The sequence below is a fragment of the Equus przewalskii genome, chromosome 13, assembly GCF_037783145.1.
Source record: "Equus przewalskii isolate Varuska chromosome 13, EquPr2, whole genome shotgun sequence".
Classification (NCBI taxonomy): domain Eukaryota; kingdom Metazoa; phylum Chordata; class Mammalia; order Perissodactyla; family Equidae; genus Equus; species Equus przewalskii.
Window position 1 is genome coordinate 78,184,628 of NC_091843.1, and position 27,723 is coordinate 78,212,350.

At 37.5% G+C, this 27,723-nt stretch overlaps 1 long non-coding RNA gene across 1 annotated transcript in view; it reads right to left on the reverse strand.

The window, feature by feature from the left end:
* The window catches only part of LOC139075163 (uncharacterized), a 38,755-nt gene extending 20,243 nt beyond the window's left edge, over nt 1–18,512 (reverse strand). The window contains exon 1 of the long non-coding RNA XR_011525293.1: nt 18,274–18,512. This is a non-coding gene — a long non-coding RNA (uncharacterized lncRNA). The remainder of the gene's footprint in view (nt 1–18,273) is intronic.
* Nucleotides 18,513–27,723: the final 9,211 nt, after the last annotated feature.

Sequence of the window (27,723 nt, forward strand, 5' to 3'; positions counted from 1 at the left end):
TCCTTGGACATAGGCTGAAATAACATTTTGTTTTCCAATCAACTTAAATTTCTTGCAAATAATCCTCAGGCCCTGGGTTAAAAAAATACCTTCTCTCAATTTCGTATTTTGCAAAAATTTTAGTGAAAGTAGATAAAATTATCTATTGTCTATCCAAATGTTACAGATCTATATAAATAAAAATTTGAGGAGATCATCATATTCCTTGGATGGTTGATGAATAAAAGTGAGCACAAAGTAGAATTTAGAGATTGTATTGATTTTTTCCAATTTTAAGAAGTTTAACCTGATGTAGGCAAAATAAACATGGAGATTTGCCAAGTATGTTTAGCTCTTCATTTTGAAGTGCTAAATACTTTTATTTCCTGTTTTATTGTAGTCCCTAACTGATTTTGTGGTTTCATTGTCCTCAGGGGTAACTCTGAATTCTATCTTTCTAAAGATGAAGAGTTATGGAACAGATTATATGAAATACTGTACAGTTAAGAGTAATTAATAATGATTATAATAGCTGTTAATTAATAAATCCATTCCAGTTGTAATTACTTATAGTAGTGAATTAGAAAATGACTTTATGTTAACGGATCAATGAGAGAAAAAGGAGGGTCTTTAAGTTTGCAGGACAGTGGGTACGCGGAAAGTTAGTAGAGGATAGGGCTTATTAAAGATATCATCGAAGTGACTTGTCCATAGACATTTTCCGCCTATCTTCTAGAAGATTTTTTTCTGATAAGACTCTCCCTGTCCAAATGGTTCAGGCTGACAAGCTCTCCCAATATTTCCTCCAGACGACCTGGTAAAACATCACAAGGAGAAGCTCATTGACGCTACCTAATGATCTTATTTTCTGTGAGCTGAAAAAAAATCTATCTGCACAAGCAAGGTGATTGTGTCAGGACCTAAAAAATGAAGGGCTTGAACCAACCAATATGTACCTGTTAGATATCGCTATTCTTTATCAGTTTCTGGTGTTCGAGTGTTTCCAATAAAACCATCTCACATTTTCATCACACTTAATAGTTTGCAAAGTGATTTCACATATATTATCACATTAGGCCCTAAAGAAAATCCAGTGAGATGAGTAGGGCAGATTTTTGCCAGATAAGAAACATGGACATCTGGAATGTGGCCATGAAGTGTCATAAACATGATGCCAATTTATATCGCCCTTCAGGTAGGTAGTTGGAGAGGGAAGAGAAGTTGACTGAACATCTCAACAACAGGAAGCCACAGCTGAATGCCTGGAGATGATTCCACAGGGAGGAGAAACCAGCTTTTCAGCAATCTTCATCTCAATACCATAAGATCCTTTGGGTTTTTCTAGTAAGTCCCCAGTTCTAGGAACCTATGTACTGGGATTCCCTCTATGTATTGGCTTCCAAACAGCTAGCTTTGGATCCCTTCCCAAACAGTCTGACAGAGAAGGTGGTGTACTCATCTCTTTAGATTATATGAAACACCAGAAATCAGGTCGGGGTGGGGGCAGTGATGGGACCTCTTAAAAATCTTTTGAATTCCTTTATCAGGAACTGGTCCTGGTTAGAGCTAAAATCCTGTACTAACATAAGAAAATAATCTCATAGACACTGCAGAGAGAGAGTTAACAACATATTTGAAGAGCTCTTTTAACCCTAAGGATAGTCAAGAAATAGTGAGGGAACTTGCCAAAGCAATTGCATCTTCAGATTTGAGACAAGGTCTCGGTCACTGACCAATGTTAACGATAGCAGAAAAAAAATCATTGGCTCAATAATGAAGTGACAAGAGAGAAGGAAGGAAAGAAAGAAAACAGGAAAAAGAAATTCATGAGACGTGGACAAGGTACACAGTTGAACTTCTCTTTTTTTCTTTCCATTTTGAAAAAAATACCCAGAAAAAACAATTATAACCATTGCTGTTGTCTATAGGTTTAAAATTCAGGAGTTAGATACATTCTAATATAGGTTATATGTTTATATCCAAGATCAATGGCACTTTTTTTTTTTTTGCAATTCTTAATTCAGAAATCTAACTAAGAGACATGAGGATTGACTCTGGCCAAAAGATGGACATTTTTAAAAACTAAAATGTACCTAAGTTTCTAAATGGAAATGTTTTCCTTAACACATTCTTAATATTATAACTCTAAATTCAGAATAATAAATCATAATTGGACAAGATGGGAAAACGTTTGCATTTCAGGTAATGTAAAACACACGTATTTCTGCATTCCAAAATACATTCCGCTTGCTGACTAGATTTCAGTTTCAATTTCATTGACATATGTTTGATAAACCCAAAGTTTTAAGCATGTTCTTTTAGTAAAATGTCAATTTGCACAAATTCAATTTTCTTCCAGTCTTTTTTCCCATGTGTTTCTTGACTTTCAGCGTAGTCCCTGAGGTTCTTAAAAATTACGTAGGGCTATTTTTTCTCCATCCCTAAGATGGTCACTGATCTAACTCAAGTTATGCATCTAAAAATTTAGTTGTAAGTAAATAAACACAACATTCACTATAATAAAAATAGAACAATCAAAATAACAACGTGGAGTTATGGCTATCTTTTACTCTGTACCACAAAAGGTACTTTGATAGGTAACTCAATTAGTCATCTTCCATTCCAGAAGAGAGTTGCAATATGGTGATTTTGCACCTCATTGTGGATTTTAATAAATTGTTGCTGAAGCAAATTGAAACTGATCAGCTCACCCAGTGATATCTTCCTGAGATAAATATATTTACATAATTTCTGTTATTTTTCTAACAATATTCCCCAATTCCCCACCTCACTTCATTTTTATCACACACATGGTAGTAAAGAAAGGGAAGAGAAAATCTTTGGAGATGTTATGACAAAACACACAATTGTAAAGTTGAAGTGCTTGCTGGATGGATCCTATTTTCTCTAGAAGACAGTATCTTTCGGTTTAGGCTAGCATCCATTCTGAATGGTTGCTATATCCATTGTAATTGGTCCATTTATTATACACAGCTTTATTGAGGTAAAAATGATATATAACAAACTGTTTGCATTTAACTGTATAATTTTAAAAGTTTTTCCATATTTATACACCTGTGCAACCATCACCACAATTAAGATAATGAACGTATCCATCACTCCCAAAAGTTTCCTTAGGCCTCTTCGTAATTCCTGTCTCCTGGTCCTTCCCCCAGACAATTACTGATCTGCTTTCTGTCACTATATATCAGTTTGACTTTCTCAGACTATTGAATAAATATTTGTACCTTTTTTGTCTCATTTCTTTCATTCAGCCTAGTTATGTTAAGAGTCTTCCATGTTGTAAAAGGTTTCAATGGTTGACTTTTTGGTATTGCTGAGTTGTATTCCTCTATTTGAATATACTAGTTTGTTTATCCATTCACCTGTTGATGGGCTATTGTCTAAATTTTTAGGGTCATTAGAGCTGTGCAGGGTTAGGTTTTAGATAGACATGCAATTATGATTGCATTTGCCTACTTTTCTAAGCCTGCTTAGTAGTTCATCATAATGTAACTCTTAAAATAAGTAGTTCTGTTTCCCGAATGACAAAACATCAACATCTCATGGTTGGTATTAGATTGTTTTTCTTTCATTTGGGCTGAGTCCACATATTAAAACAGTTGATCATCTCAATCAGTCAACAAGGTGTTTGAATGAACTGCATGATCAAATTAGGAAAAATGACTGATCTGAGAGCCTTGAGAATAAACATAGCTTTCCACTGAGTTTCATTGATTCGTTCCTTACTTGCTCTTTTTTTCTATTTGTTTGCGGAAATTATCTAAAATTTAAGCATTGTTAACTTTTTAAAAATAAAAATTATTTACAGCCTTATATCTATAACTAAATCAAGAGTAAAAGAAATATTTCATTAGGGAGAAAAAACTGATTTTTATTTTATAGTTTTAAGAAGTACTTTAAAAACTAAGCACGAAATTTTTTTTCGAAATTTGAAAAATCTGTTGATGCTATTCTTTTAATTGGTTGAAGGGTATAGGACCAAGATGCAGCAGATTCTTAATTTCATTGATTGGCACTATAGGAAAATGCTCATAGTTCACAGGTATACCACTATGAATACCCAGTCCTGTAGTCCTTATTCATGTGCAATTCCCACTGGGAATACCACATGAGATCAAGAAATGTAGGATGAGACCCGATTATTATAATTCACAAGACTAATTATGACTTTGAGTTTTCCTGGATAAGCTAATTCTTTCTGCACCCTGGGATCAGTGAGCACGAAAGCAGTCTCACAAGGATTTCACTGCATTTAACATTACATGTATTTATAAATAAATCCAGAGACATTAAATAGCACTTCAGCTCTCTGTTATTTTCTTTCTCTGTGTTTTTTTTTTTAAATTATAAAAAATTTTGAATAGGACAATGCCACAGGTGTAGTTTCACTAAAAAATAAAAATAAAAAATAAGGCACACATCAATCACGTACTTTTTGGTGTTCACTCATTTGTTTCAAATAGACTGTTTATTTTTATTGGCATCATGGTGAAAAAGACTAAAGAGGGACATGGGGAAGCAAGGATTAAAGAGAACTTGAAAGAAAGGAGAACCATAGACAAATAAGAGTTGGAAGGAAAAAAGAGAAAGAGAAGGACTGCTCTAAGATGAAAGAAGGCTGGCAGGAGGGGCTCCGCTTAATTTTCTCTCTTATTTGTGGAGAGCTCTGTGAGTGACATAAAATGATTAGATATTCTTGAATGATTTGAAATCTGTGTTTGATTTTTTGGTGTGACAAATCTCAAAAACACTGATTCCAGAGTTTTCTATGATGCCACTATCAACAAATCCCCCCAACAGGCATTTTTATTCAGTCACCCATTGTACGTCTATCTGAGAGGGAGTTTCTTTGTGTACTGAGTAATTTCCATGTTGTGAGGTTTCTTGTCTTCAGTTACCTCCAGTTTCATGCTTTAGTCGGAAAACTCATAGCACTCAAAAAGGAAAACTCAAAGCAATATAGACTTTTGTGCCTTTTACAAAGAATTAGAGCTGTGTGCCCCTACCAATATAGCGATATATTATATAAGGTCAATACTCCTTTTCACATGCCTCTAACACAGATGCATCGTATGAGGTGGAACAGCAAACACTGAATCACTCTGGTAGAGATACACAAAACAAGTAATTACCGCTGGTTGCAGAAAAATAATTATGCAGTTGTGTGATGAGAACCAGTTTTTAACTGGGAGGAGAAATTCTACCAAAAAAGCATGTGGAAAAGCTAAATGTTGTGCTCTGGAAAATAAGCCATTCTATAAAACTTCCTGCTGCAGCTGTATCATCCAGAAGAGGTACCATACTTTTTTTATAATGGCATATTGCACGCTGGATGTAACACAGTGTGCTCGTCTACAAGGCATGTATAATTACTGCTATTTTCTGTGGACTTTTCTGCCAAAGTGACCATGTTTTCTACTATCAATTCATCTAATATTTTAGCAGGGATACCCTTTATTGTCACTTCGTGCTTACCAGGTGGTCCTTGATTATGATTCACTAGATGCCTAGGATCGCTAGCTGTTCTTCCTTGGAGTCAGCTATTACTATCATAAATGTTACCGCATCTCCTCTGTGTCCAAGATACATAAAATAACATTCAGTATAGGAAAAAAAGCTCACTAGGCTTCATTTTAATGCAGCATATTTTTCTTTACATTATATAAGACACCAATGAAATGTGTACATTTCTACAGAAGGTCTTTATCTCAAATATCTACAGTGAGTTCCCTTTATGCTGACATATACCAAGCCCCACAGAAGCCAAGAGGATTTTGTTTCTTTACTGTTAAGAAGGGCTGTTCTGGGCCCTTTAACTAAATCCACCGCCATGAATGAACTTAGAGCAGAAACAGCAAGTACAGCTACATTTAGGCTTATATCAGCATTTCCGTTTAACACATTTTAAAACTAAATTTAAGTAATGTGGAGGTTATGACATGAAGTGACAAAACCCAAGCATGTGAGCTGGATGCAACTATCTTCAGCCAGGCTTCCTGGGCCAGCATAGTGAAGTATATGGGCTAAAGAAAGAGGCTCAGCTCTGCCTCTGAAATTCCAGGAGTGGGAAGGCTCTTTTTAAAGTCTTAATACTAAACTTATCTTATCTATATACCATAACGGCATCTGTGGCCAGCAAACAAGCCCACGAAGCTTGAGGAAGTTTCCATCCTAATCCTTTCAATTGCTTCTTGCTGCTTCCTCCCCTCGCCCCCCACCCCGAGGTTGCATACTGGTCTCCACACCACTAGAAAATGAAAACAACAAACAAACAAGACTTCCTTTGGGGCAACTTCTATGGTTTCAAGTGAAATTTAACTTTTATGAGCAAAGCTCTGAACTTGGTTTAGTAATTTGGGGCCAGAAAAGAATGGGTCAAGATAAAACCCTTAGAAATCTGTTTTATAATATGACGACCAATGTAAACAAATGACAAATATATCTACATTGAGCATATCTGTATACATCTATCTCTACACTCTTGTAAAATACAGAAACTTTGCTGAACATTCCAAGGGCTCTATATTCATTTTAGCTTATTTATTATTGCTAATATCTTTGGGATACTTATCAGCTGTAAATCTATCTTTATCTCCTCATTTCCTAATCAGTTCTAGAGCTTGATAGTAAATACACATGTTGGTGTGATATACTGCATTGTCATTAATAATAAATTATTGTATACCATATTCTAAATGTTTTAGTAGGCAAATATTTTCCCTTAACAATTTTATTGATGCAGTATAACCAAATATAAATTCTTAAATTGTATATATTGGAGTTTTTAATAGACATTAAACATTAATAAATATTTTCCTATTTTGCAAGTTTTTCCATTTTAAAAGAGGTAAAGTTTTCTTTTAAAACTTGGAAAAATAAATATTTGCTGCTAATCTTATACACTTATTCAGGGTTTGAGTATATTAGTGATTATTCTGGTTATTTAATATTAATAATTGCTCTTGCAAAAAAGTAGATCTACTCATTTGGGGGATTGGGTTTTAAATATAATGTTAAGATTAGGGTGATTAAGTACTTTGAATTCTTAAGTATTCATCTTAACCACCTCTAACAAATCTAAGTTGAATTCTTTTCAAAGTTCTTCTAAAACCATTGTTGGTTTTATTTTGTAAAATCTGCTTCAAAAATTAGTCTAGCACTGTGAATGAATTGCTTTTAATAGAGAGATGGGGAAAAAAAGAGAAGGGGAGATTCAGGAGGAGAAAAATGTCAAGTGAATCAATATGATTAATTAAATTAAATGTGGATTCATAAAACTCATTTTCATAGATTTACACAATATATTCACAGTGACATTTAAAACATGTTTTGAAAATCCCTAAATAAAGTCCCATGTACATGAAGACATTCTCCATCTTTAAGAAATAATAAAAAAAACTTAACTACATAATAGAATCATATAACTTTACTGCCAACTACTATACATTTCAATAGTTTTTGACAGATAAACAGGAACAATTTTAATATGTAAAATTTGTAAAGGAAATTATATCTATTTTTGCTACTTTCTGAGATGTTTATGCTTAATCCAATAGATAATCTTGACTACTAATGTAACCTAAATAGTTTTCCTTATTTTAAATTCATATCAAGTTCATTTTGGTGTAAACCCATTAAGTTTACAACTCTCTTTGTAGTTCTTCTAGATAAATTGTTAAACTTAGCAGGTCAAATATTTATGAAAACAAAAGTTAATTTTTACAAGTTGTGAAATCTGATGTAAGGGAAAGGAACTGGTTCTTAGGTTTCTGAAATACATTGTTTTTTAAAAATTCAGGTAATACAAAGTCAAAAGTGGTACCTTAAATCTACTTACAGAATTAACATCTATGAATGATAACAATGACAACGCAGTCTTTAACATGGCACACATCTCAGATGAGAGATTTAGGGGAGAACATTCAGCCTCAGACAGTGCTTAAAGGCGTAATTTGTACGTAAGTCAATTTCACTTAAGAAAATTAATAGTCTTTAGGTATTAATTCTGAGTTGTTTATGATTGCTTCTTCCCAAAAGTCTATTCACGTTAGTGAGTTTCTCCCCCAACCCTGTGTATTTCATATTAGTATTAAGACTTTAATTCCTGCTTTTGCGAGGAGTATATTATATTGCTTTCCCAAAAATTCAGTCATAGCTCAAGCCATTTTAACAAACGACAATTTTTTTCTCTGTAAAAAAGCTTCCAAGATAAAGATTTTACATCACAGAGAAAATGGAGGAAAATTGAGAGAATACTTTATTTCCTTTAGTAGCTGCTATTGATGATGAAAAACAAGGAAACAAATGTAATTGGGAAAAAAAAAAAAACCCAAAGGAAGTTTCAAGTATCTCAAATGGGGGAATATTCTGAGTTGTAAATAGCTCAATTTTATTTCTAGAACCTGAAATATGTATCCCTGCCCACCCCCATCCCAATCTTGCTTCCAATTTCAATACTTCAGCCTTATCAAAGTAAACAAGCTATTGTGGAATAGAAACCCAGCTAGGTTTGAGGGCTGCCGCCACTTCCCTCTCTTCCTAACACAATTCGGTGCCAATAGCTTTTGGAAAAGGAAAGAAAGAAAGGTCTGCTCGTGTGCTGTGTGGAAGTAAAGGGGCAGAGGGGCATCACTTCAATCTCCTGCCTCTGGTCCTTTCTCACTCTCGCATCTCCAGAGAAAAGAGATGCTCTTCATTCACAAAACAAAACAAGAAAATCTCTATAATTATTTTTGGCTCAGCTCCATTGAAATTCATTCTCCTGGAAGCGTCTCTGTTTTAGATTAAAACAATGCTTAGAATATTCATTCTCTGCTCTGTCTTTCTTTTTTTCTCACTCACTACCCCTCCATGCCACCCACCCCCAACCTCTACCCACCCCTAGGCCCCCCATTTTTCTCTTGCTTTCTTATTTCTCAGTCTTGGTTTCTTTTGCTCTCCGTCCCTGCCTTTGGTTATTTTTTTTTTCTCAGTCAAACCAACATCAGGCCTCAGACGTTGTCAACATCAATGCCTACAAGTGCCTACTCAAGGTCTCCATGTTCAGTGTCAGTTGTTCAAGTATCATACCTTCTTCCAACCAGGAAATTTCCCCAATCCTATGTCACTGATTGTATCTTATGATTGTTGATTTGTGATCTGATGTTTCAGATCACAACCGAAAAACAGATCACTTCTAGTCTTATCCTGTTCAGTAAAATTGGGAATAAAATTTACTTTCTCTTTCCTCCATCCCTCTCTTCAAGACCCAATCCTCAAAAGATGGGTAAAATCTTCATTGGGAAGAGTAGGTGGTAGTTATTGAGTTACAAGGGTAAAGCATGGAAAATTGTTATTTTAAAAATCAAAATTCCATTATTTAGCCACTGATCAAATTTACTGCACGGAATGAGAGTTTAACTATTAAAAAACTGTTTTTTCTATCGCTAACTTAATGTTCAATTTTTTTTCCTTAAGGGCACAAACTTTTATACCATTGTCCTTCTTGTTAAGGCATAAAATTTCAGCAAGTGGAAAATAGAATTCCTGCTCCAAATAATGTGTATGTATTACAGAAGTTATCTGTGCTACGAAACATGGGATTCTCTTTCCTGAAACAGTGGATTCATTTGAGCTCCTATTACAAGGCAAGAATTTTACTTATAATGACTTACATTTTCGTGGAATCCCAATTTCTTATACCTTACAATTCTTAGCGACTGTAGACAAAAGTTGCTGATAAATCTTTCACAGAAAGAGGTAGATCTGATACCTACTTTCATTAGCATTAATGTGTCTTCTTCTTATTCACTTTCTAACTGTAATAATTAATTTGTGCTCGATTCAAATTCCAGATTGTTTGCAAAGGCATCCAAACTTAGTCCCCATCACTGGTGGAGTGTGCATCCTGTTTAGGGGTGCATTCCTGCTTCTTGGAACAATGGATGTTTTGTGTGAATACTGTAATCACATGTAAGTCAGTCCTAGCCTTCTTGCACTATCTTGACAAATAAAACAAAATCCTGACAGTTGCCCAGATGTGAAACGTCTCTGGGATTTCCTATGTGCTCAATAACACTACAGCAATCGTGTAAGCATGTATTTAAAAGAGGTTGGGAATCTATTTCTAAGGCCTCACGAGAATCTGATTACTGAACTCTATTTGGTTTACTAAATAAAGAGAGGGAGAGAGAAAAAAAAAAAAAGGAAAACCACACACACTGCCATTAATTACAGTGTAAACATTTAATAAATATTCTTTCTTTCTATCCTTTGCCCTTTTCAAAAGGAAAGGTGGTAATTTACATGTACGATGCCTCTTTCCTCTCATTGTTTTATTTCTTTTCTTTCTGGCTTTCTTTTACTTCTGGAGAAAAGAGGTGGACATGTTTGAGAAGACAGAAATGTTTATCTAGTACATTTTTTTTCATATAAAAAAGCAGCCTAGGCCCCTTCTACTTTGCCTTAAGACCTTTGTTAAACCACTAATTCTGGAAGCTGCATTTTAATTACAAAATATTGTAAAGGGAATACAGTAAGAATGTACAACCTTGATTCTCAGCCAAATGAGAGGAAGTTTAATAGCAATGTATGGTTGCAGCAAGGGTTATGTTTGGGATCCATATGCATGTTCAACTCACACATTCAGGCAGTGCAATAAAGCAGGGAAAAAACAGCTGATACACAAAAGGGACCGTCTAGACAGTACCCCATCAGTCTGGCTAAATTTGGTGCTGGCATTCCCAATGGGATTGTAATATAATTGTTCTGGTGTCTGCGTTCATTCCCCTGTCAAACACCATTCCAAATATACATCCTTCTCCCCCCAAACCTCTTTCTTCCACAAATATGAAGCCCACACTGTGCCATACTAGAGAGGATGTTAGATGGCCCAACCCCAAGAAAACATTATAATTTAGCAAAATCACGTTGTTTAATTCCCTTAAAAAAAAACTCCCAGTTACTTCCTAACTCCAAATAGAATTAATTTCAGCCAAATTTTAATAATTTAAATTAGAATATGGAAAAATTTAAATGCAAATACAAATAACCTTGAAATATTAAGCACTTTAGATGAAAGCAAATGGGTCTCTTTACCCCCTTTATATTTATTAACCTCTGTTAGAAAATTTAACAGAAATCAGAGATGTGAAAGTGTAATGACGGACACAGATCATAAATTCTAATGAAGAAAAGGCTAATGAAAAAAAGTGTTAAGCAAAAGCACTGAAAAAAATGCAAACTGTGTATTTTTTTTCTTTCTTGGGTTTAAATGCCATAATTTTTTTTCTCTTTAAATATCTTTTGAAAGTTCGACTTCTGTTAACTTACATAGGAATGATTTCATATATTTGGCTTTTTAAAGGGGAAACCAGAAATATTTATCCACTGATTTGTAGTAACTACCAATTAACATTTTTTAAATATTCTGGTATAACATATAAAGAAAATAAAAAACTACTACTTACAGAATTAAAAAACCTAAAAAGCCCATCATTAAAATGAATAATACACACACAGATTATTGACAAATATGCTTTATAATCTAAAGACTTCTGCAACATTAAGATTAAAGCTGTCAGATTCCTTTTTTTTTTTTTAAAGGAAAATGCAGGATTTTGGATTGCTATGTAATACAATAACCAGATACACTTATTTCATTTTCTTTTCCAAAGTGTCACCTCTCGGCATTGTTTAGATATTAAAATTGACCGGGAAACCGATTTTTTTAATCTTTTTTTTAACTCCAGAAAAATTATCTTGGGAAAGAGGTTGGCTGTTTGCTTTGTTTTGCTTTATTAATTGTGGGTCTATATTTGTCCTTCCTATTTTGGAAGTTAATAATCCTTTCCCTCATCCTGTAAACAGAAATTTGTCTCCCATCTTTTAGCACTTTTGAGATGCTAGATTAGGGTCCCCAGTGAGTGGAGAAAGTCTCCCCACCCCCATCAGGGACCACTCTAACCGGAGCAAATTCAAAGCAAATACTTCAGGCGCTAGATCCTGGCTTTATCCAACTTCAGGAGGCTGAGAGACAAGCACACCAACCCAAACGGGGCACACGAGAAATGGCTGTTCAGGAAGAAGCAAGACACAGGGCCTCAACTCGCACAAAGACTGAGCACAATTGCACAGAAAATCACCCCCAAAGCGATCAGGACATGTTCAGATATGTTTTACAGACGTCTTAAAATTCTCACATGGAAACGAAAAATTAAAGATTATAGATGTCTGAAAATTCTCACGTGGAAAGATAAGATGAAGAGGTTGTATCCTTCTAGTTTTAATTTTTAAAAAACAGTGATTTCATATTTTTTCCTTCTTTGTATGAAATTATTCTTCTGACTTTGCACATGGACATGAGAAACCCAGGCATTAAAAAAGACAACATAATAAAATTTGAGCAGTGTCTGCCTGAAGCTGGGTGGTTTGCTTGTGATTGTTTTTTATTCATTTTATTTTATTTTTCTACAATACGTACTGGTAGAAAGTGAAAGAAAGGCAGGCTGTAGGCATTTTTGAGATGAAACAGTGTAGCAAAATCTGAGTTTTATACTTGGTTTTCAAACTATTGAAAAATATCCTATGAGACCTCTTAGGTCTTAACTGGATTAAAATGAATATATTTGTGCTCTGGCTCTTTTCAGCTAACTAATGTGCATGTGAATTGATAGTGTGCGAGGGAGCGGGTGAGAGCAAGTGTATGTGACACTGGGAGAGGATGTGGGCTCCAGGCTGAGGGTGACTGTGTGAAGGAGCGTGCAGGACGGTGTGGGCTGCCTCCAAAGAGTGAGAGAAAGGAGAATGAGCAGGCCTTGGGGTCTAGTACGTTTCGTCGGGAGCCAGAAGACAAGCTTAGCTGGGAGACGAGGAGAGAGGAGAAGGGTGGTGGTGAAGGGAGGGTGGAGAAGGGGGTGTGGCGTGTGTGTGTGTGTGTGGCGTGCGTGTGCGTGTGTGTTGGCTTTAAGGTTTCAGTATGGCTGAGCCTCGGATTTTTGTTTTGTCGGTTCCTGGCGTAAACAGGCCGGAATTTCAGGTTCAGGTGGGAGTGCAGGCAAAGAGATCATCGTCCGAGTTTCTCTTTCTGGTCCTTCCCTGTGGTTGCTGCTCAGAGCATTGCTGCTGCTACAGAGAGGGTGTGGGGGGAGCAGCAAGGGATGGGGTCTGTCTGCAGCTGCCCCTCTCACACTTGAATAAAAGAACTTTTTTTTCAGGGGTAAGGAAGCTGTGAATACTTTTCCCAATAAGAGATGAGGCATATTGAAAACTATATTAAATTACCCTGATTAACAATTTAGCCACGAACAGGGCAGCTTTGGGAGATCTCTATAGGCAGGACTGGGGGCTATTCATGCCAGCAGCTAAGAGGTCGAAAGGTTTCTGAAGTTCACAGGCTCAGAGCCTTTGTTATGCTAACAGACAATCTCAAATCAGCTGCCTAGTGGAGTGTGAAATATAAATGATTCCTTGAGAACTTCCAATAAGTTGTCACTCTTGCTCTCCAAATACCAGGACAGGCTGCTAATTTCTAGCAGGCCCTTTTGCAACATCGCTAGCCCTAAATGAATGCCTTTGTAGTTGAAATAATCTTTTCAAGGGAGCTGTCCTATCATCATAGCCCAAATGCATCTTGGTTTTGACTATTAAATGAAAATCAGGGCTCAGCAGTCCTTGACTTTTCCAAGCGCCCGATGTTTGGGAAGGGTGGTGGCAGCTCTCATGCACAACAAGTTAGCACCCACTGCAGGAGGGCCAGGGCATTAATAACAGCCTGCGGCCTCAGGAGGTACCCCAACTCTCACCCCCACTCCCTACCGGGAACAATGCTCCGGGAGAGATTTACGTGGCTTCCCTCAGGCTGGACTACCTTCTTCTTTCAACCACACCAACGTTTCTCTGATTTATGGACCCTCTGTCCAAGAGGACAGCCAGCTGACCTGCTTGCATCTGACTGGTCACTTCGAAGCATCAACTTTGGAGATGGATGTGTTCATTCTTCAGGGCAGGCGAGGCCAAGGGGAAGAGGGCAAGGTGTGTGTCCAGGCCATGCCCCTGGTACCAGACGCCTGTGGATATTATTTTATCATTTTCCCATAAGAAGGACACGAACACGGCTTATGATCTTGGGTGTGACCTTTGAGCACGTTCAGATGGATAGAAAGAAGGTCCTGGGTCTCTGAGTCTGAATCACAAAGCTTTCTATGTAAGGAAAACCACTCCCCATTCCAAAACCCAGACAAGTTGGGGGGAGCAAGAATGAGAATCCATCTGGGAGAGTGTGCCCAAATTAAACATTCTAGTAAGAAAGGACAAAACTAATTTATACAAATAAAGAAAACAAAAAAAAAAGAGGCCAGAGACCCAAGGATATTAGAAATCCACCTGCATCAGTCTTCACAAAGAAAGGGATAAAACCTTCCCAGTGATAACTTGGGTCCTAAAAATTTTGATATTTCTGACTCCATGTCCTCAACTTCTTTGCTGAAATATAAAAAAGGTCCATAATATCACAGAAGTCTCCTTTTTTTCTCAAACAGAGTAGGTTTGATTTTTGGCAAGGAATGTGGAAAAAAATCAAATGGACTATATTTTTTCAATATATTCTTAGGGTAAGTTTATGAACATATAAACATATAAAAACAATATATTTTAACACGTCCTTAGGTCACTTTATAAATCTTAAGGGTCCAGCTCTACAGAAAAACAGGGCCTTGAATCCCTCCATCTTCTCCTTCCTCTAACTACAATGATTTAAAAGTATTACTAACTACAGTGACTTAAAAATATGACATCAAAAATGTTTGCGCAGTTCATTTTGATTGGTACAGAAACTGGTTTAAGTAAATACTTTTTTCTGCCTTAGATATACTGCCTTACGACTATATATTAAAACATTAATCAAATATAAATAAGAGTGGTGGTGTCACTTGCACCAGTTTTGAAATCATCTAGCTTACATGTTTAAATCTGGTTTTTTAAAGCCAGGATACAAAGTACAATGGTCAAGGGCTCTGGGATTCAACTCAGAGAATTTGGCCATCGGAATAGGAGAGATCGTTTAGGAATCAGCCCATGATTTGTCTTTCAAATTCTTATTTGTTTCACTTAGTAAAGCAATCTGCAAATAATATTGGCTAGAAAAATGAGTTCAGATTACTGATATTAAAAGAGTAAAAGTTTGTGGTTTCTTCTGCCAAATACCAGAATTAGACAATAATTCATTATTGATCCACTCACACCCTTTGCAGAGAGACTTGGAGTCCTGGTCATCGTTACTTCAGAGAGAGCAGAATGACTGGCTTCAGATTCACTTCCAATTACACAAAAAAGAAGGCAACACTGACAGCTGAAAGTTCAATGGATGTGACACAACTTGCTGAAATTTACTTTTTCATTCCCTTTCCATTTTTAAAAATTTAATTTAATATTAAAATGTAAGTATCTACATGTTGTTGACACATGCTGGACATTCACAGGAGAAACACCTTCCCTGAGCTTCCAAATACTTATTTTACCACTTCCAAGTGTCCTCTCTCTTTCCCGTCTTTAACACATCAAAACAGGGAAGAAAGCGCTTTTGTGTTATAACTACAGAGAAAACATTTGAGAATGTGTCAATGCCGTGAATGCCAGCACCAGTTTGGGGGTTGGTTTGTTTTTCCCCCTGCCGTGGTATTTCTTTTCCCTTTGCTTCTGCGGTCTTTAAACTCTGGCCACTTTGAGAAAAGCAATGGTTGAAATGAAAAGTTAGGACAAATTGCATTAAACCTGTGTGTTGTCAGAATATGAGCATGATAAAAGCAGTGTTGGGACATTACAGAGCCAGAGCAGCTCTCTACACACAGAAAATATAAATAAAATTAAAATAAAAGCTGGTCTTTTTTTTCCCTCTTTCTTAAATACTTAAGATCTAAGAGAAAGGGAATTCCTGTTTAAAAAAAAACAAAACAAGTTTCCAGGGTTGCCATTTCTCCGTAGTGGGGGTGTCTGAATGTGTGTTTATGTGTGTGTTTGGGGAGAAAAGAAAGAATGGGGGAGGAGGAAAGGCAGATAACTTTACTGACATATTAATTCTTTAGATAGCAGTAAATGAATGGTGCAAATAGACATTTGTTTCCCTTAATAGGTTCTGTACAGGTCTCTTACAAGCTGTGGCATATGCTTCATTTATATGTATATTTATTTAGAAGGATCGAGAATAATAGGTGTAGTTTGTCTATAGTTGCAGTTATTATTTAAAGTCCAAAGAGGTTACAACTTTTTTCTACTCCAAACATGGATACAGAGGTCTCTGGTACATGCCTCCTGCATTATGTTGAAGGCCAATTAAAAATAAAAATAATATTCTTACTATCGAGCTTAAGAGGAGAAAGAAGGAGGCTAAAGGCAAAATAACTCCAAGATGGCTGCCTCTTCCTTCTTCCCCCTCCTTACTGCCCGTTTCCCACATAGAAATTAATGTAATATTTTGTTTAGAAATCACATTGTAGGTCATTTGCAAATGAGGCAGCCTCTGAGGCACCAACATCTGCCTAGAATATTCTCATGATGCCATCGAGGTATGGAGAGAGATTAAAATGCAAACATTCAAATGTATTTAGATTTGTACACAGTGACTGGACTCACACACATACACACTTGAATGTGTGAACAACACACACAGCTGCAAATGGAATAAAAGGCCAAAATCCCTCTTAATTCTTAGGACAGAAGGGCAAAGGAGGGTGCCAGGCCACCACCTTCCTCCCCAAAGGTTCGAAAATGCACTGTTCATGGTCTGGATTCGATCTTTTAAAAAAGATATATCTTACTGATGACTCTCTCATTAGGCGGACTTCTGAAGTCTGGGGAGACAAGATTTCCATAAATTATCTCTCTAACTCATCTCATGCTGGTGCAAAATGCAAAGCTAAAATTGTTTTTTTTTTTTTTTGCATTTTTTTAAAAGAGAGAGAATACCAAGCTAACCAGCTTCCTGACTAACATGTTAAAGGATTAAGATCGCTAGTAATTCCTGCCATTAATTACAATAAATAAATATTCTCAATCATAAAATCCCACCCAGAAAGCCAAACCAAAATAATGTTGAGGATAAATAAAGGTATAGTTGGGGCTTTATAACAGATTTATAGCAGGTGACTGTGTAGATTGGAGCGCACTAGGCATACAACAAAGCAAATGGTTTAGTTCCTAGGAAATATATTAAAAGGAAAAAAAAAAAAGAAAAAAACCCACAGCCCTTTATCTAAAAGCCATCAGGGACAAGCACTCAATACAAGTTAACAAGCAGGAACTGATAAGATAACATTTATATGAGGTCAGAAGTCAAATGCCAGTCAAAGGCTTTTAACCTCTTGGGTCATAAACAGGAATAGTTAAAAGTGAGAGGTAGTTATTTATCGGATTTTAAGGGTACCTGATCATTGCCAGAGAATCACCGATGATGAAACTAATTAGGATTTATAGAAAAAGAACTTTGTAGCTGTTCAAAGAAAATTAACCTACAAACCCATAATTCTTCAATTGGTAGGGAGAAAAACAAACAAAAAAACAGTCCTCTTTTTGGGGCAAAAATAAATCTAGCAATTTAAACAGCCTTAGTAAGGGACTCTCTCTCGGAAACAATAATTTATATCTAATGTATGTATTGATTAATATATGGTAAATGATATACCTTATAAATTCTGTATGAATAATCTAACAACAAAAATAAGCATCACATTACAGTTTTTGTTCTTTTTCTTTTTCTCCCCTTCAGACCTCCTAAATTAGACAGAATATAACCCCAATATCACAATACTTCTTGCCTTCAGAATGCTATCATTTAAAAATTAAAATATATATATATGCATTCAAATAGCAATCACTTTAAAACATCAGAATATTGAAACTGCTTAATTAAATTTTTATCTTAATCTAGCCAGAGAAGCAGATGTCTCTTCTTTTATTTGCTGTCAGAATATTTTCCTTTGTTTTGATTTTTGTCCTTTTTTGTCTTTTTCTAGGTTTACATTCCAAACTCGCAAACAGTTCCTGGCCCCAGAGTCCGTGCTGGCTTATATTTTCAAAGCATACCACCCCCTTTTTTCTCTTTTGCAATAAAAGAAAGCAGATCTAGATATTTCTTTCTAGAGAGAGATAGAGGGATTGTTGTTAGGCCTGCTAAGGCCCACTGTTTCTTTAAACAGAGTCCACAATACACTAGGCGAACATTGTGGATTTAAAATGCTTTTAAATATTTATCAGAAGTATTTTATCATCATATTCAAATGACACCTGGAGTGCACTCACCTTTATTGACAATCTCTGTTCTGAAAGTCCATTTGCTTCCTTAAAGCCCCCCAAGCAGAACAAGGACTACCCGTTTTCATTCAGTTAATGTTTAGTAAAAAACCAAGCAACCTTAATCAGCATGCTGATTGCATCGTCAACTAACAAATAATTTACTACTCTGAGCATTGCATTCCATTAAAAGCTCATTAAATTTTCTGTTCTCCAATGGGAGGTTTAGCTTTTGAACTGCATGCTTTTGCTTCGAATGATCATTTATTCAATTTTTGCAAAATGTTGTGGTTTTTTTCCCAAAGTATAGGTGAGCATTTCAACACCTATAGACCGCAGACATATGGAAACACAGCCCAGGGTTTGAGAATGTTCCATCGGATTTATAAACTCTATTTAATAAAAATTCAACATAATCTCCAGCATTTTTAGGAAATCCTGAAATCACTGAGTGTATCTCTGCTTATGTGTGACCCAAACATAGCTTCAGAAATATTAATACATAATATAAATAACAAATCACTTTTTTAAAGCTTAAATTTTCCTTTTCCACCACATTATAGCTATTGTTATTTTTATTATTTTTATCCTTGTAAATAGCTATTTTCTACTGATTCAAAGAGGAGCATGACACCACAAAGCCCTTATCATATTTGATGCCAAAACTAATACCTCGGGTGTGTGCATGGAGGGGGAGCCTAGTTACCCAAAGAAATCTGCATTTTATGGGGTTTACACATTTCTTACAAACTCACAATCCCCTGAATTATTTTCATGCCCAGACTCGTCTAGGAAAGAGTCCCTTTATTATTTTTAATTTAGGGAAATGTAGGAAAATATCAGCCCCCAAATTAACATGCATCTTTGGATTGCTAATTGTGCTCATTGCAAATTTGGGTCATTTTGCATGAGTGACTCTAATGTAGGGCTGAGATTGCCACGCAACGCAGTGGATTCCTGATTCCCCACGCTAATCCCGAACTCGGTGATTGTGTCAGGTGCAGTTCTGTATGCTCTAGCAGCTGGCGCATCCTCATCAATGCAAATAAGGCAACTCCTACAATCAGAGCGTCGCAAGTGTGAGGCCTGATTGCTGAGGGCAGGCGAAAGCCCTACACAGACTCTCACTTTCAAATCACGCTAAGTGACAAGACAACTGCAATGTCCCTCCAGTTCAAAATCAACCTTACGAAAACAAAACAAGAAGAAGAGGATGGCTACAAAGAGGAGGAAAACCCTGGTGTTTGGGAAATGGACTCGTTCAGAAGGGCTTTATTTAGATACAGAGATAACGCAAAGTGCATTTCAACAAATAATTCTTTAGTTCCTGTTCTGTCCAAGATACTTTGTTTTAAAGGCTGCAGGGGATGCAAAGGTGAGGGAGACATGGTCCCTGCCTTCAAGGAACCCTACCATTTGATTGCAGAAAATTTTCAAGATTAAGAAAATAACAGAGTTATTATTGAGGCTCGGTCACCAAAATCTTAAATGAAAATCGTAAAAGACCTTTTTAGGGGAACTATGTAGAGATGGCATTATGGCATAGATGTTAAGAGCAAGACTTGAGAAGCTTCTGGTTCAAATCCCAGCTTCACCACTTACTTGCTCCAGTTCTTTCACCTTTCTAAAGCTTCATGTCATCCTCTGCAAAATGGCAGTGACCTGAGGACCTACCTCACAGGGCTCTCAGAGGAAGGAGTTAAGTATGTAACAGACTTGCCACAGTGCTTGGCACGCAGTAAGCACTCAATAGTGTCAGCTGTGACTATTATTATTTCCTCCTTAACATACAAAGTAGAGCAAGGAGGGCTCCAGAAATCAGTGTGCCACAGTGTGAAAGGCATTTCTTGGATGTCTCTCTAAATTCCCATTTTACATGTAGCATTTACCCCGTGGAAGTGAAAATACTGTGAACACGAAAAAGCCCTGCATGTCTCAGTGGTGTCTGGACAACCCTGGCACTCGGAACATGAAGGAGAGAACAAGAAATCCCTGTGCTTTTCCTTTTCTTCTTTTCCAAACACGTGTGCAGACTTCCCTGCATTTCAGCCCCACCCTCTTTATTTTACTGCCTAATCTATAAAGGAGGATTAACAGCAGCACGCTGCTTTGGCATAGAGCAGATTCTGGGTGAGGACCTGGAGGGAGAGTTTAATGAATACAATTTTCTAGCACTGTGAGTGCATATTTTTAGCTACATGCTGGGCTCCAGTGTTGGCTCTGGAGACAGATGAACAGACTCTTTGATCAGACTTGGGTGTTGCTCCAAGAGGAAACTTTTTCAGAAAGTAGTTGGAGAAAAATGTCCTCTGTTTCCCTGATTCCTAACTTGCACTCTATAGATTCAGATTCCAGATAACTGGTCCCAATAAATCGCATTACAACATTGAGATAACCATTGTGGGAAGCAAAGGCACTTCTGGGCAGGAACGGATCCGCTTGCTCGCTGAAGAGGATGGCTGGTGCTCCAGCGTGCAGTAGCCACCCTTCCTCTTTGGAGAATAGGCTAGAGGTGGTTAACCCTCCCCAGGGAGGCTTGGCCTAGACAACATCATAGACACCATATCCCCCCTGGAGTTACCAAACAATAAAACCGCTTCCTTTGCCAAACACAAAGAATGGTCTGGAGTTGGATATTAGCAAACAGCAAACCATATAAACAAGAAAGGGACGGAGACAGGGAGAAGGAAGAAAAGGAGACTAAGAGGAAGGATGCAAGAAAGGAAGGAAAATTACACGAAGAGAAAGCGTGAAATAAAATCTCTTTTCTGCTTTAGTTTGCCAGGGAGAGGGCAGCCATCCAGTCTTGTCTTGATTTTAGCCAGTGCCATGGCGAGGGTGGGGAGGTGGAGAAGATGGGGTTTTGATGTAATGCCCAGCAGGGCAGGGATGAGGCGCCAGGGCTTCTGGAAATAGCTGAGACTTGAAGACCTTGGCATTGGGAGAGTGTGAACAAGATGATGAGTGATTTGATCTCTTCCATTCCTGCTCAGGACCCTCTCCTTCTCTTTCTAATAGGATTAACAGATATTTTCCTAAGCAGAAATCAAAATGTGTCAAATCATCTGAGACAGTCAGTTTGTTCACAATGCCCACATTCTCGCAGTACTGATGCAGCACTATTCAAAAACAGTTTCATTTCAAGAGCTACAATGCAGCGGAGAGGTAAACATTTATCTTCATAATCTTACACTCCTTTCAGACTGCTTAATTTTTCCCAGTGATTTTCCCCTCCTCTTTCACTCCACCCCCAAGCTCAGCTTCAAAACATTTAGTACAAAAAAGACACGACTTCCCCAGAGGATTCGGGTCTCAGTGATCCTGATGATGCAATGTATGCTCTCCATTATTCCTGGGAGCTCCCTGGATATGTTCCTGCATCCTGCCTCACAGCTTCCGTGGTCCCTCTGTTTGCATCACTTACAAATCCTCCTCAAACACCTGCCAAGGTTATCACCACCTCTTCCTCCCACCTCATCCCAAGTTATCAGGACTCCGTCCCCACCCCACTCCACCCCCAACCTTTTTTCTTTTATTGTTATTATTGCTATTATCATTCTCTCCACTAGCGCAGCCCTCTGCGGCTCCTCCTTAGGGAGACATTAAGTTGCCTTCCTTTGTGCTACCTTAAAACTGCTTGTTCTCCTCCAGGTCCCTTTGAACACAAGGACCAGTGTCACCTTTGGAACAATGAATGAAAGTACTTAGAGTGAGATTCCAACTTCACATTGTTGGCATTCCTGAAAATCGCATGCATTTTCATTCCCCCCTCCTCCTTCCTTTTCACTGAGACCCCATCAGATAGCAGCAATTAAAAGCTCTGAAATGAATAGAAACAATAGCTACTGGTGTGTTTTATTCTTAAGATTTGAATAGGAGACATTTAGCAAGCAGAAAAAAGTCTCAATTTTTTTCCTTTTTCTTACCACTTGTATATTTAGTATACACATATAGATAGTTGTTTTTTTTTTAAGTGAATTGCTGACAGTATTTGCTGTAGTAGCATATTTTCTATTGATACATTTTAGGTGTCTATTTCACCGTAATGCTCTTTGTGATCATGATGTCAAAATATAACGAATCGGTCCATTGTACCTGAAAAGTCCTCTCTACCATTTTCCCTTCCCACCTGTTAAAATCCTACCATTCTGCAGGATCGAGTTCACACCATATTTCCTCCAGGAAGTTGTCCCAGATCCTTCCAGGAGGATTCTTCTCCCTCCTTCGTGGCTTCCACGTGTTTAAGCCCCTGCTCTGGCAGGAGTCTCCTTTGTATTCTGACTATTGTGGATGTCTGTCTGCACAACTAGACTATGAGGCCTGGAGGACAAAGAACGTTATGTCCTCCTTTCTGGACCCTCTGTCACTCCTGGGAGAGTGCCTGGCTCAGCGGAGGGGTTCTGTCACCTGAGGATGAAGTATGGATGACCGCCTAGCCTTCTGAACCTGAAAAAAGCCCACCAGTTCCTTTTCGGGATCCCTTTGGATCAGGGGGACATCAAGCCACTCCTGGCCCACTTTTCTCACTCCATTTCTACTTATATTTGACAATGATTTTGAGACTTCCTTACATTAGAATTTTTAATATTTTTTCATCTAAATGCTCATCTTTAGTAAATACATAACTAGATGGATTGTGAAGTGAGGGAATTAAAAAGTGCTATCTTATATCTGAGAGAATAAATCATTTATATTAGCTCTTCTGTTTCTAGGTTGGTCTGGAATTGGCAACAAATACCAAGGCATGCCTACTCTCTGACATAGTGTATTCATTTATTTAGTATTTTTTTAAGAGCTCTGACAAGTTGTTTACTGTGAGCCAAATGTCAATTAGCATTGGCCTGAAAAGGAGTTGCCATGCTACACGTGTTTGTATTTAGTTTTCGCATCATCCTGATCATTTTGGCTTTTACTTGCTCAAAGTGTTTATCTTCAAAGACTCACCACCACCATCACCACAAAAAAAAATCCTACTTTTCTTAACATTTTCGTAAAACCATACCTTGTTGGCAACCCTATCATTACAGTATTGAATTTTTCTCCTGATAAGGCAAATGACACTTTAGCCTTAGTTAATGTAAAACAAGAAGGTGTTAATCTCATTTTCAACATGTCAGCTCTTCCAGGTAGTGTATTAATACACAAGATCCCCTGCTGGCAGACTCAGCAGAACCTTTCTGGCTGTGAAGGGAAGTCCAAACCTGGTAATTTTTGCTTTCCTTTATTGTATGTGCTCAGGTCTGCTTCATTCATTGAAAAAGATATATCAGTAGCTAAATGCATATAAAGAAACAAAGGGACGTTTGCAAACTATTGACTTAACTCTGTACTCAGACACCATGATAGGTTTGTTTTAAAATATTCACACACGACAAACATTTGGCTATGTTTGATGATAAATAGCAACCCGGTTAGGCATATTTAAAAGACCCTCTGAGATCTACGATTTTGCAGCAGACAACTCCAGCCCAGCGTCACATTTGCTCTGTTTAATTCGCTTTCTTTAAAACAATAATTTTAAAGAATTAAACAATGAAAAGTGTGGACTACGTTGCAGGAGGTGTTACAGAATTTCATATCCCACAAGAAAAATTTATATTCTCGAAGTAATATAGGAGTGAAAGTTTTTATTTTTGTTTTTTCTTCAGGGTGTAGAGATAAAAGAAGACAAGGTTTTTGTGCTATTGAATTGGTGTGGACAGTGTCAAGAAAATTTGTTTTCTACAGAAATTTTTGGGAGATTTTGGGATTTGTCCTACTTACTCTATTCTACAAACACTAAGAGGAGTTTTTTAAGGGCAGTTTCAGAAAAGGTCAGAGAGAGTAAAAAAGAAATCAGTAACTATATAAAAGAATATTAAAAATATAAGCTTTCTTATTTGTAAATATGATTAATAGGTTCTAAAGAAAATGTCACATGCTTCCAATTTAAGGAAGAATTAGAATTGACATTTTAATCTCACATAGGAATGGGATTTTATGTGGTTTTTAAAAATCATAGATAAATAGATTATAGATATTGATGAGCTAGTAGTTCATTTGAACTAAAAATATGAGAGAAGCAGAAAGAATATAATGGGGTGCCAGCATAGGCAAACAAAATAACATTTATAGGGGTGGGCAAGTGAAGAGCTGTGGCTGTGCAAACAGATGAAAGCCATGGGGCCCTGGAGGCGCCCAATCACCACGGCTTCTACCAAGTTGAGGAGACGTTTGAGAGGGGAAATAACGATGATGACACTTAAGAGGTTAATTTTTGCACATTCCCTCCCCTCTGCTAGTTACACGCTCCTGTTTCATGGCTGGGAGAAGTAATACCATTCCCACTTTACAGATGAAGAAATGCAAGTGCAGAGAAACTGAGAGTCCTCGGAGTCATGCAGAGTTACGTGCAAGCCCCAGGCTTGTTCTTCTTCTTCCTCTTTTTTTTTTTTCTTTTTGAGTTTGAGATGGGGGCTTGGAAACTGTGAAAAGAAAGGAAGAAAGATAAACCAAAAAGTGTGAAGCAAAGAAGGGAGAGTCCCTGAGGAATTCCGAGCTGTCAGATCTATCCAGAAAGATAAGGCAAGGAAAAAGTGAGATGATAAGAGTTTTTTCTTTTATTCCTGTCCAAGTTAACAACATGCACGGTGCCTCTTTTTACTCATCTCCTGTCTGTACATATTTTCCCACATACCATTCTATAGTCATATAATTCATTTCCTTGCCCACTGGGTCAATACTTTATCACTTTACCAGTTTCCTTTTGTAACAGCTTTTTATACTCCTTGCCAGTGAAAGTGTACCCCCAGAATAAGAGGATAACAAAAAGTGGGTGGGAGAGGCCCGGTAAGCAGGGTCACTGTTAGAGCTACATCTTGATTGTTCCATGTCCCCAGTGGGCATTATTATGCATTTCCCCTTAAGCATGAGGCATGTTATTGTCTATGTTTAGCCTTTACCTGGAACATGGAGGAACTCACTTAAAAATACAACAGGATTAAATTCTAGCATTGTTCATTGCAACCACGTAACTGATATTTTATTTATTGCATCTTAAATCTCCTTCTGGAAATGTAACCCAGTTATAACCTGTGTAATTTGTATCGTTGTTGACATTTTCATTTTCTTTGAAAACAATTTAGTACACTTTAATTGAAGATCTTAATCCTTACAGATTAGCAGATTTGGGGTAAGATGTGGAAATAGTTGGAGAAAATAACTCTTCAAAGCAGTTGAATGACTTACACAGGATCACACAACTGGCTGAGTCTGAATTAGAAATTTGGACTTTTGCTCTAGGCCTTGCATCCTCATGCTGCAAATTCAGTTCAGTCAGCGCTAAGTGCCATGGAGCACTGCACTCGATTCCCTGCTTATGGGCTTACTCTTTTATAGGGATTTCCCAAAGAGTTCTAGAAGGAAATTTTTAAAACATCTTTTGGAGGAAGGAAAATTCTAAATAAAACACCCTGAAGCCCAAAACAAGCAACCCTATCACGTATTTCTTGTTAGGCAATAACATAGATGAAGCCCAAGCAAATGTTTAGTTGTAAGCAGAGAAGAAAAAAACCCAAAAAACAATGGCCTCACTTTTCTGTCTGTCAAAATAAGTAAGGACGTAGGTAGTTGAAGAAAAACATGGGCACTAAGATGGTTTCCTTACTCAAAGCTGCCATCTCCAAATATTCTCTTAGTCAATCAACAAATATTGAGTACTCCTTTCCTGTCAGGCACTGTATTAGAGGCCTGAAAGTGAACAAAACAGACACAATCCCCACGAACTTGTGGAATGCCTGGGAACGAATTCATATAACTGTTCTGCTTTCAAAATCTAAGCAATTTACTTATCAGCCATTCATATTTTAGAATGAATTACTTGAGGTGAATATTTAGTTTTCTTGGTTCTTTGTTCTAGGAGGATATTAATCAGCAATAGCTCAGTTTGATTGTTTTTGGTGAGGATTCAGGACAGTAAACAGAAGAAGAGCAATAAAAAGTGAGAGCATGGAGAACTGGGGGAGACATACTCTAACGTGATGCCACAGCAGAAAGTTTATTACTACCTTAGGTTCTGGACATCTAGAGAAAGGTGGGCAGGAGAGTGACCAAGGAAAGCTTTGTCTCCTTTTTACCTAAGGATTCTTGTAGCAAGTTCTTGACCCAGGAATCTGTCATCTTATAAACTTTCTTAGAGAATTTTGCATTTTATCAACTTTGAGTGATATCTGCAAACATCACCTTTTAGACATCCTTCATGGGTGGTAGTTCTAGCCCCAGAAAGATAAAAAGGAAGACGGTTGTATGCTCTGATAAGACTATATCAAAAGCCAGAAAATTGATATTTGAGGTAGGTTTATAGCAGTTTTCTTGGCATTTTTTCACCAAAGTACCCCCTAAATAGTAGTAGAGGTGGCAGTTTTGGGTGGCAAAACCTCATCAACAGAATCACACCAGTGCTGGCAGGGAACAGGAGGACTACTGAGGGTAGCCCAAAGTGGCAAGCCTGGAATGTCTTTCAAATATTGTGGTTGTTTTCCTTGAAAGTTTAAGAAATTGTTTTATACTACCTAGTAATAGGTCCGTGTCTGTTTTACAAGAAAACAGTGCTTTAAATTACCTGTTATTAGTGAAATTGACTCTCTGGGAAGAAACGTCATGATTACTGTGTGGGTCCCAGTCTGCCTGCATATGCCTGCACATGCGTGGGTACGTCTAGAGGGTTTCCCAGAGGAGGCTCCTAAATGTGAGGTTTCAGTTGCCTGAGCAGTCACGATGCCATGATTCAGTTTAATTGGGTGCACTTCAGATTTGTTTGTAAGGGTGATTACCTATCTCGGGATTCCTATCTGTTTCTGGAACCCCAATCATCCAGGAATTTTTCCATTATTTATACCTGACTGCCAGTGATATGGGCTCAGATAGTCAAGACAGGTGGAAAATACATGGCCCAGCCTTCCAGGTCAAAAAAGCAGCATGACATCCTAGGCGTGGCAATGAGTTTGGGTAAAGCATCCTTGCCGGCCAGGTCCTTTATGGGCTATTGATAGAGTTTTGCTATCTGAAACTTCCTCTTCTGCCACCTGACAGAGAAGGCTGGGTGTGACCCAGTAGGGAGCACCTGAGAACTTGATCCAACTCTGCCATTATCTAGGTCCGTTATCCCAGCAATACTCATTGAGTATGTGGCAGACATCATTTGAGACTCTGGGGACATAGCAGTGAAGACAGACAAGGTCACGGTGGTAGGCACAATACTGGCCCCCAAAGGTGTCCACGCTATACTTTCGCAGAACTTGTGACTATGTTACCTTACGTGGCAAAAGGGAGTTTGCAGATGTGATTAAGGGTATGGACCTTGAGATGGGAGATTAATTTGGATTATCCAGCTGGGCCTAATCTAATCACACGGATCCTTAAAAAATTTGAGAACCTTTCCAGGCTGAGAGAAAGATGAGACAGAAGAAGGACAGATTGGAA